Source organism: Procambarus clarkii, chromosome 7, assembly GCF_040958095.1.
Source record: "Procambarus clarkii isolate CNS0578487 chromosome 7, FALCON_Pclarkii_2.0, whole genome shotgun sequence".
Classification (NCBI taxonomy): Eukaryota; Metazoa; Arthropoda; class Malacostraca; order Decapoda; family Cambaridae; genus Procambarus; species Procambarus clarkii.
In genome coordinates this window covers 44412726-44423765 of record NC_091156.1, presented here as the reverse complement: position 1 = coordinate 44423765, position 11040 = coordinate 44412726, and positions in this window count along the sequence as shown.

The following is an 11040-nucleotide window of genomic DNA, read 5'->3' as shown; positions in this document are numbered from 1 at the left end:
ATATATATATATATATATATATATATATATATATATATATATATATATATATATATATATATACATACACATAAGATGGTACATTAGGTTTATGAGAGTACATAGCATTAATATTTTTAAATTCTTGTAAAGCAATTAACACCCATAGGGCTTTGGGCAGGTCCTTAACCCTTAAGTTGCGCAACACATCATATGATGGGTTGAGTGACTTGCTATAAATTGTGTATCCCATAATATGTTGTATTGGAGTACTACACAAGATTTAAATGGCCTGCGGATACACGGGGTTCACCTCACCTTCATCAGGGCTCTTGTAAACAGACGCCATTTTTTTTTTGTATATCGTGGGCCAAATTCCCGGGTGTGAGGGCCTCAGTATTGAGTGAGCCACCAAGCCTGACGCACGCAGCATGAGCTCACAGCACTTCTGTTCAGCTTGTGACCACAGCATCGCCTAAAAGTGCCATAATATACATGTTCATGCTATTATTTAGCTTTGATATTATGACAGAAGACCCCTGACTGTAAAAATTACCAGGATTCTGATAATAGCAGGATTGTTGTGATAATTAGCGCTATAGAGAGAGGAGTAATTTTGGTGGGGAGGGAGGTAGCATTGTCTGCTGACTGTGTGACCACGATTTACTGTCTGGACTCACTAGACTCACGATTTTTTTATTATTTTTCCCGTGAACAGAGAACACAAATTAACAGATTAAGAAGAAAAAATAATGTTTTAATTTTTTTTTGGTATGCACCTGTGGGTGACAAATGCTAATTAGCCCTGAGCAACGCAAGGGTTAATCAACAGATAAATTTAAGTTGGCCCGGTTTGTCCGTGAGCCCAGTTGGTCCGGCATTTCATTTAGAAAACAATCTTGTTTTCTCTTGAAGATGTCCATGGTTGTTCCGGCAATATTTCTTATACTCGCTGGGAGGAAGTTGAACAACTCTGGACATCTGACGTTTATAGTATAAAATCTGCAATTTTGATCATTAAAGTGATGACTGTCATAGATACTTGATAAGAGGTTTAGTTTGGATTTAAACTAGGTTGCCTGTATAATGTTTGATTTCTTTATTTTGACTGCACCTTAGTATTTGGAAATTATCACTGTTAAACATACATCATGTTATTTTCTTCTGCCCAGTTAAAAACTTTATTAACATCTGCTTGCAGTTTTTCAATTTCTTCAGCAGAGGTAATTTTCATGGTTTGTCATAGAGGTCAAGTAACTGTGAGAGTCATGATCTTCCCGCTCTAAAATCTATCATGTACTATCAGCTATTGGGTTTGCCAAAATTATCAGGGTAGGTTAGGTTTGGTCATATTTCTACATTAGTTTTAACTCAAATTCTTCCTTTGCAAAGTCACTTTATTATTAATCCATTTTTCTGGGAGAGCTTTCTTTGGGGACTCACTGGGCTGCTCTCCTGGAACTTTTAAAACTTTGACCTATGTATTTAAAAGCAATTCTAAAGTTAGAAAGTGTAGCATAGGCCCCTCACACAATGTTCTTAATATGATCCTCAGGTTATAGTTTTCTATCTAAAACCACCCCTAGATCTCTTTCTTGATCAGAATTCTTTATAGATCTCTGTGGCTCGATCATAGAAACTGAGTAAATTCGTTACACTGGACCTTCCAGATCGAATACCATGCTGACAGTCTGATATATCATTCAGTACGTCTGCATCTGAAATTGAGCAATACCGGATTTATTATTTGGTTTTATAAATTTTATACTTATAATCTTACCTTATTTCAGAGACCACGAGTAATCTGGGCTTCGAACTCAACAGAAAAGCCTTCCGTAGACCTGCTTCTTTGCTACGTAATAGAAAAAATTTAGTAAGTACTGATTTATTATGTGTTTGTTTATTTATTTATTTATTTTTTCTTTATATACAAGAAGGTACATTGGGGAAGAGTACAGTGACTTGAAGTTATACTTTCTTGTAAAGCAACTAGCACTCATAGCGTTTCGGGCAGATCTAAGTATAGACCAAGAAACTTACCATCTTACCATCTTTTTTATTTCTGATGTTAACATTGTCTAACTATAGATGAATTGCATTTGTTGATTTGCTCCCAAGTAAGATCTTGTAAGTCCTTTCTATGTTTAGTGTGAGTTTGTTGGTTGACATTCATAAGCGGATTTTTTTTTTAGTTTATTGTTTACATCATTATTTAATATGAGTGGGTTGGAGTCTGAGTAGATGAGGTTAGTATCATCATTATCTCATATCTCAGTGATTTTGTCGTAATGGTCAAGTAGCTGTACTGTACAAGTAGAGGACATGAGAGATAGCTGTGAGAGATATTTCAATATCTTCCTGCTCTAAATCCATGTTGGCCTGGATTGTGGAGGTCATTGGTCTCCATAAAACTAGTAACCTGACTCCTGATCACTCTCATAATTTTATTATGTGGGATGTTAGTGCAACTGGTCTATAATTCTTTGCCAATGCTTTGCTACCTCCCTTGTGTAGAGGAGCTATGTCTGCTGCTTTAAGAGCCTCTGGTATCTTCCCCATGTCCAAGCTCTTCCTCCACACTATACTGAGTGCCTGTGCTACTGGCACTTTGCATTTCTTTATAAATATTGAATTCCAGGAGTCTGGACCCGGGGCTGAATGCATGGGCATATTGTCAATTTCTCTTTCAAAATCTGTCACACTCGTGTTGATATCAGTTATATTTACAGGGGTTTGGATATCACCCATAAAGAAGTTGTCCGGATCCTCCACTTTCATGCTTTGTATCGGAGTGCTAAACATGTCCTCATACTGCTTTTTTAGGATTTCACTAATTTCTTTGTCATCCTCAGTATATGAACCTTCACTAGTACGAATAGGTCCAATACAATCCAGTGGTTTTTGCTTTTCCTTGTGTAGGATTTTTATTACCTAGAACATTTTCCCATTGAATGTTTGTAAGTTCCCTGTTTATTTTCTCCCAGTCTATCCTTTTATTATTAAAATTGAATTTATTGAATAGCCCTTCTCGCTTGTTGTTTCTCTTGGGCCTACTACCGTTATTGATGTTAGTTTGCACTTCAATAAACTTGTGGTCCAAGTATATAGTGTCTGAGACAGTAATGTCTCTGATTAGCTCATCATTGTTTGTGAATATGAGGTCGAGTGTGTTCTCGTTCCTAGTCCGTTTTGTTATCTGCTGACTGAGCGAGAATTTGTCACAGAATCTCAGTAGTTCTCTGACCTGTGATTGGTAATTTCCATTTCCATTTTGGGTGTGTTGTTTTGGTAGTGATTCGTCCAGTTCTGGTAGTAGTGCGGTTGTTGTGTGGTGTAGTACTTGTGTGCTTGTTAATGACTTGTATTCCAGTCTTGTGGGTATCTTCTTTCCCCTACAGGCCAACTGCTTTTTTCTTACCTATATATATATTAGCTTACCTATATGTATATTTTGCAAAATTTGCCATATATCTCATTATTTACTCCTCTGCCTAGCAACAAGTCTGTCTAATTATACTCATTAACTGTTTTTAAAAGTTCCCCATAGTGTCCTTTATTGAAATCGAGTTCATGAACTGTTTCAATGTCCTTATTTTCTTCTAGATTATATCTTAAAGTATATTTAAATGTAATTGGTATTATTGTTATTAAATGTTATTGTGACATTGCATTGCAATTGAGCTATGTTGTTTACGATACCATTCATTTCGTGAGTATAAGTATAGATGCCACACTTGTGACAGGTAAAACCATGCCTTTTTTGAAAAACAGCACCGTCTGTTGCACTTAAGAGCAACCCACGCTATATTATGTTGCGATATTATTTCAATATTTCCGATTGCATTGATAATTTGAATTTTCATAGATTTCAATATATTTTCATTTCGATTTAATAATTTTGTGGGACATTGCATTGGAATTGAGCTATGTTGTTTACCATACTGTTCATTTCATGAGTATAGTTTATTTTTTTATTTTTTCATTTCAATTTTTTAGCTGTTTTTATTTTTCAGTGATGGGAATATCAGATCATTTGATGTTCCCAATTTTCTGATGGGAACATCAGATCATTTGATGGTCCCAATTTTCTGATGGAAGCATCAGACCATTATGGAATGCATCGAATGAGGTAGTTTGGAATGGTGGGGAGGACGAGAGGGGGGATGGTGGGGAAGACGAGGGGACAGAGGAGAATGTAATGGTGGGAAGGACGAGGGGACTGGGGAGTTGGGGATGGTGGAGACAGGGGAATGGAGAATGCTGGGAAGGATAAAGGGACAGGTGAATGGGAGATGGTGGGGGAGGAAGAGGGGACAGGGGAGGGGGAAATGGTAAGGAGGACGATGGGACGAGGAAGTGGGAATAGTGGGGAGGATGTGGGGACGGGGAAGTGGAAAGGACGAGAGGACTGTGGAATGGGGAATGGTGGGAAGGACGAGGGGACGGAGGAAGACTGGAGAACAGGGGAACACCTCAATAAACGCCAACAATGTTATTACTCTGTGGCTTCTTGTCTCCTGACAATGTGAATTATAATTATATATATAAATTAATTCTTGTAAATTTCCAGAAGCCTGTATCAACACCCACACTAATGCAACTGAAAGAGATGTTGAGACAAGTATTGCTGATATGTTGAAGAACGCCCCAAACAAACTCGGTGGAAACAGATACAAGGTAAAGTTTGTCAATTTGCTGCAGTCTAATTCAATCTCTTTTTAGTAATCTTTGAGAACATTTATGCTATGAATAAGATAAAATAATGTAACTGATTTTGACTAAATATGTAGATATATTTAATTTTCTGAGCACTAATAATGAAAGAAAACCAAAATAAGAGGTGGCTACTATCTCTAACAATGGGCTGGAATAATGCAGGATATACTATTGTTTTATATAGATTTATGTTTTAGTTTTTTTTTCTATAATATGGAAAGGGTTTTTACTTAATAAATTAAATATTATATAATAAAATATTATATTTTATATTATTATTATGTATTATTGAAATCAATTAGTAACAAACAATATTTCATTACAGGGTGGTGAAGCAAGAAGACATGTGCATCACACAACAGACTTGGATATGACGAATACTGAAAATGGTGGCGAGCCTGGTGGCATACCGCTGAATCTTCTCTAGTGTCTGTACAGAATCTATATATATATATATATATATATATATATATATATATATATATATATATATATATATATATATATATATATATATATATATATATATATATATATATATATATATATATATGTCGTACCTAGTAGCCAGAACGCACTTCTGAGCCTGATATGCAAGGCCCGATTTGCCTTATAAGCCAAGTTTTCATGAATTAATTGTTTTTCGACTACCTAACCTACCTAACCTAACCTAACCTAACTTTTTCGGCTACCTAACCGAACCTAACCTATAAAGATAGGTTAGGTTAGGTTAGGTAGGGTTGGTTAGGTTCGGTCATATATCTACGTTAATTTTAACTCCAATAAAAAAAATTACCTCATACATAATGAAATGGGTAACTTTATCATTTCATAAGAAAAAAATTAGAGAAAATATATTAATTCAGGAAAATTTGGCTTATAAGGCAAATCAGGCCTTGCATAGTAGGCTAAGAAGTGCGTTCTGGCTACTAGGTACGACATATATATATATATATATATATATATATATATATATATATATATATATATATATATGTCGTACCTAGTAGCCAGAACGCACTTCTCAGCCTACTATGCAAGGCCCGATTTGCCTAATAAGCCAAGTTTTCTTGAATTAATATATTTTCTCTAATTTTTTTCTTATGAAGTGATGAATCTACCCATTTCATTATGTATGAGGTCAATTTTTTTTTATTGGAGTTAAAATTAACGTAGATATATGACCGAACCTAACCAACCCTACCTAACCTAACCTAACCTATCTTTATAGATTAGGTTGGGTTAGGTAGCCGAAAAAGTTAGGTTAGGTTAGGTTAGGTAGGTTAGGTAGTCGAAAAACAATTAATTCATGAAAACTTGGCTTATTACGCAAATCGGGCCTTGCATATCAGGCTCAGAAGTGCGTTCTGGCTACTAGGTACGACATATATATATATATATATATATATATATATATATATATATATATATATATATATATATATATATATATAATATATATATATATATATATATATATATATATATATATATATATATATATATATATATATATATATATATATATATATATATATATATATATATATATATATATATATATATATATATATATATATGTCGTACCTAATAGCCAGAACGCACTTCTCAGCCTACTATTCAAGGCCCGATTTGCCTAATAAGCCAAGTTTTCATGAATTAATGTTTTTTCGTCTACCTAACCTACCTAACCTAACCTAACCTAGCTTTTTTTGGCTACCTAACCTAACCTTACCTATAAATATAGGTTAGGTTAGGTTAGGTAGGGTTGGTTAGGTTCGGTCATATATCTACGTTAATTTTAACTCCAATAAAAAAAAATTGACCTCATACATAGAGAAAAGTGTTGCTTTATCATTTCATAAGAAGAAAATTATAGTAAATATATTAATTCAGGAAAACTTGGCTTATTAGGCAAATCGGGCCTTGAATAGTAGGCTGAGAAGTGAGTTCTGGCTACTAGGTACGACATATATATATATATATATATATATATATATATATATATAACTTTTTAGACACTCAACCCACCAGGAGACTCGAACACTGGCCAACAAGGTGGCAGTTGCATGCTGTATCCACTACGCTATACTTCAAAGCCATAAGAGAGGTAGGAATTCTGGGGTATTTAACCAACCAGAAATTCCAATCCTCTCCCAGGCGATGAGATAGTGTGGGACCTCGGATGCTCTTTCATCGGTTCCTGTTATATGGGAAAACTCAGTGCCAAATGCTTAATGCACAGACTACCCTATTCCAGTAGCTGAAGTTTATAACTTTTTAGACACTCAACCCACCAGGAGACTCGAACACTGGCCAACAAGGTGGCAGTTGCATGCTGTATCCACTACGCTATACTTCAAAGCCATAAGAGAGGTAGGAATTCTGGGGTATTTAACCAACCAGAAATTCCAATCCTCTCCCAGGCGATGAGATAGTGTGGGACCTCGGATGCTCTTTTATCGGTTCCTGTTATATGGGAAAACTCAGTGCCAAATGCTTAATGCACAGACTACCCTATTCCAGTAGCTGAAGTTTATAACTTTTTAGACACTCAACCCACCAGGAGACTCGAACACTGGCCAACAAGGTGGCAGTTGCATGCTGTATCCACTACGCTATACTTCAAAGCCATAAGAGAGGTAGGAATTCTGGGGTATTTAACCAACCAGAAATTCCAATCCTCTCCCAGGCGATGAGATAGTGTGGGACCTCGGATGCTCTTTCATCGGTTCCTGTTATATGGGAAAACTCAGTGCCAAATGCTTAATGCACAGACTACCCTATTCCAGTAGCTGAAGTTTATAACTTTTTAGACACTCAACCCACCAGGAGACTCGAACACTGGCCAACAAGGTGGCAGTTGCATGCTGTATCCACTACGCTATACTTCAAAGCCATAAGAGAGGTAGGAATTCTGGGGTATTTAACCAACCAGAAATTCCAATCCTCTCCCAGGCGATGAGATAGTGTGGGACCTCGGATGCTCTTTCATCGGTTCCTGTTATATGGGAAAACTCAGTGCCAAATGCTTAATGCACAGACTACCCTATTCCAGTAGCTGAAGTTTATAACTTTTTAGACACTCAACCCACCAGGAGACTCGAACACTGGCCAACAAGGTGGCAGTTGCATGCTGTATCCACTACGCTATACTTCAAAGCCATAAGAGAGGTAGGAATTCTGGGGTATTTAACCAACCAGAAATTCCAATCCTCTCCCAGGCGATGAGATAGTGTGGGACCTCGGATGCTCTTTCATCGGTTCCTGTTATATGGGAAAACTCAGTGCCAAATGCTTAATGCACAGACTACCCTATTCCAGTAGCTGAAGTTTATAACTTTTTAGACACTCAACCCACCAGGAGACTCGAACACTGGCCAACAAGGTGGCAGTTGCATGCTGTATCCACTACGCTATACTTCAAAGCCATAAGAGAGGTAGGAATTCTGGGGTATTTAACCAACCAGAAATTCCAATCCTCTCCCAGGCGATGAGATAGTGTGGGACCTCGGATGCTCTTTCATCGGTTCCTGTTATATGGGAAAACTCAGTGCCAAATGCTTAATGCACAGACTACCCTATTCCAGTAGCTGAAGTTTATAACTTTTTAGACACTCAACCCACCAGGAGACTCGAACACTGGCCAACAAGGTGGCAGTTGCATGCTGTATCCACTACGCTATACTTCAAAGCCATAAGAGAGGTAGGAATTCTGGGGTATTTAACCAACCAGAAATTCCAATCCTCTCCCAGGCGATGAGATAGTGTGGGACCTCGGATGCTCTTTCATCGGTTCCTGTTATATGGGAAAACTCAGTGCCAAATGCTTAATGCACAGACTACCCTATTCCAGTAGCTGAAGTTTATAACTTTTTAGACACTCAACCCACCAGGAGACTCGAACACTGGCCAACAAGGTGGCAGTTGCATGCTGTATCCACTACGCTATACTTCAAAGCCATAAGAGAGGTAGGAATTCTGGGGTATTTAACCAACCAGAAATTCCAATCCTCTCCCAGGCGATGAGATAGTGTGGGACCTCGGATGCTCTTTCATCGGTTCCTGTTATATGGGAAAACTCAGTGCCAAATGCTTAATGCACAGACTACCCTATTCCAGTAGCTGAAGTTTATAACTTTTTAGACACTCAACCCACCAGGAGACTCGAACACTGGCCAACAAGGTGGCAGTTGCATGCTGTATCCACTACGCTATACTTCAAAGCCATAAGAGAGGTAGGAATTCTGGGGTATTTAACCAACCAGAAATTCCAATCCTCTCCCAGGCGATGAGATAGTGTGGGACCTCGGATGCTCTTTCATCGGTTCATGTTATATGGGAAAACTCAGTGCCAAATGCTTAATGCACAGACTACCCTATTCCAGTAGCTGAAGTTTATAACTTTTTAGACACTCAACCCACCAGGAGACTCGAACACTGGCCAACAAGGTGGCAGTTGCATGCTGTATCCACTATGCTATACTTCAAAGCCATAAGAGAGGTAGGAATTCTGGGGTATTTAACCAACCAGAAATTCCAATCCTCTCCCAGGCGATGAGATAGTGTGGGACCTCGGATGCTCTTTCATCGGTTCCTGTTATATGGGAAAACTCAGTGCCAAATGCTTAATGCACAGACTACCCTATTCCAGTAGCTGAAGTTTATAACTTTTTAGACACTCAACCCACCAGGAGACTCGAACACTGGCCAACAAGGTGGCAGTTGCATGCTGTATCCACTACGCTATACTTCAAAGCCATAAGAGAGGTAGGAATTCTGGGGTATTCGGTTCCTGTTATATGGTTCCATATAACAGGAACCGATGAAAGAGCATCCGAGGTCCCACACTATCTCATCGCCTGGGAGAGGATTGGAATTTCTGGTTGGTTAAATACCCCAGAATTCCTACCTCTCTTATGGCTTTGAAGTATAGCGTAGTGGATACAGCATGCAACTGCCACCTTGTTGGCCAGTGTTCGAGTCTCCTGGTGGGTTGAGTGTCTAAAAAGTTATAAACTTCAGCTACTGGAATAGGGTAGTCTGTGCATTAAGCATTTGGCACTGAGTTTTCCCATATAACAGGAACCGATGAAAGAGCATCCGAGGTCCCACACTATCTCATCGCCTGGGAGAGGATTGGAATTTCTGGTTGGTTAAATACCCCAGAATTCCTACCTCTCTTATGGCTTTGAAGTATAGCGTAGTGGATACAGCATGCAACTGCCACCTTGTTGGCCAGTGTTCGAGTCTCCTGGTGGGTTGAGTGTCTAAAAAGTTATAAACTTCAGCTACTGGAATAGGGTAGTCTGTGCATTAAGCATTTGGCACTGAGTTTTCCCATATAACAGGAACCGATGAAAGAGCATCCGAGGTCCCACACTATCTCATCGCCTGGGAGAGGATTGGAATTTCTGGTTGGTTAAATACCCCAGAATTCCTACCTCTCTTATGGCTTTGAAGTATAGCGTAGTGGATACAGCATGCAACTGCCACCTTGTTGGCCAGTGTTCGAGTCTCCTGGTGGGTTGAGTGTCTAAAAAGTTATAAACTTCAGCTACTGGAATAGGGTAGTCTGTGCATTATATATATATATATATATATATATATATATATATATATATATATATATATATATATATATGTCGTACCTAGTAGCCAGAACGCACTTCTCAGCCGACTATGCAAGGCCCGATTTGCCTAATAAGCCAAGTTTTACTGAAATAATATATTTTCTCTAATTTTTTTCTTATGAAATGATAAAGCTACCCATTTCATTATGTATTAGGTCAATTTTTTTTCATTGGAGTTAAAATTAACGTAGATATATGACCGAACCAAACCAACCCTACCTAACCTAACCTAACCTATCTCTATAGGTTAGGTTAGGATAGATAGCCGAAAACGTTAGGTTAGGTTAGGTTAGGTAAGTTAGGTAGTCGAAAAACAATTAAATCATGAAAACTTGGCTTATTAGGCAAATCGGGCCTTGCATAGTAGGCTGAGAAGTGCGTTCTGGCTACTAGGTACGACATATATATATATATATATATATATATATATATATATATATATATATATATATATATATATATATATATATATATATATAACTTTAGAACACTTTCCCACCAGGAGACTCGAACCCTAGCCAGCACAGAAGCCTTCCAGCAACTGGCATAACAGGTACGCCTTAACCCTCTGCACCACTGCTCAGACCCTTAAAAGAGATGGTAATTTCGGAGTATTTAAATACCCCAAAGATCAACACCTCCCAAGAGCACCAGAGCAAGTGAGGGGTCATTTAGACGTTAATTTCATCAAGTCCCTGTTAATATGGGAAGA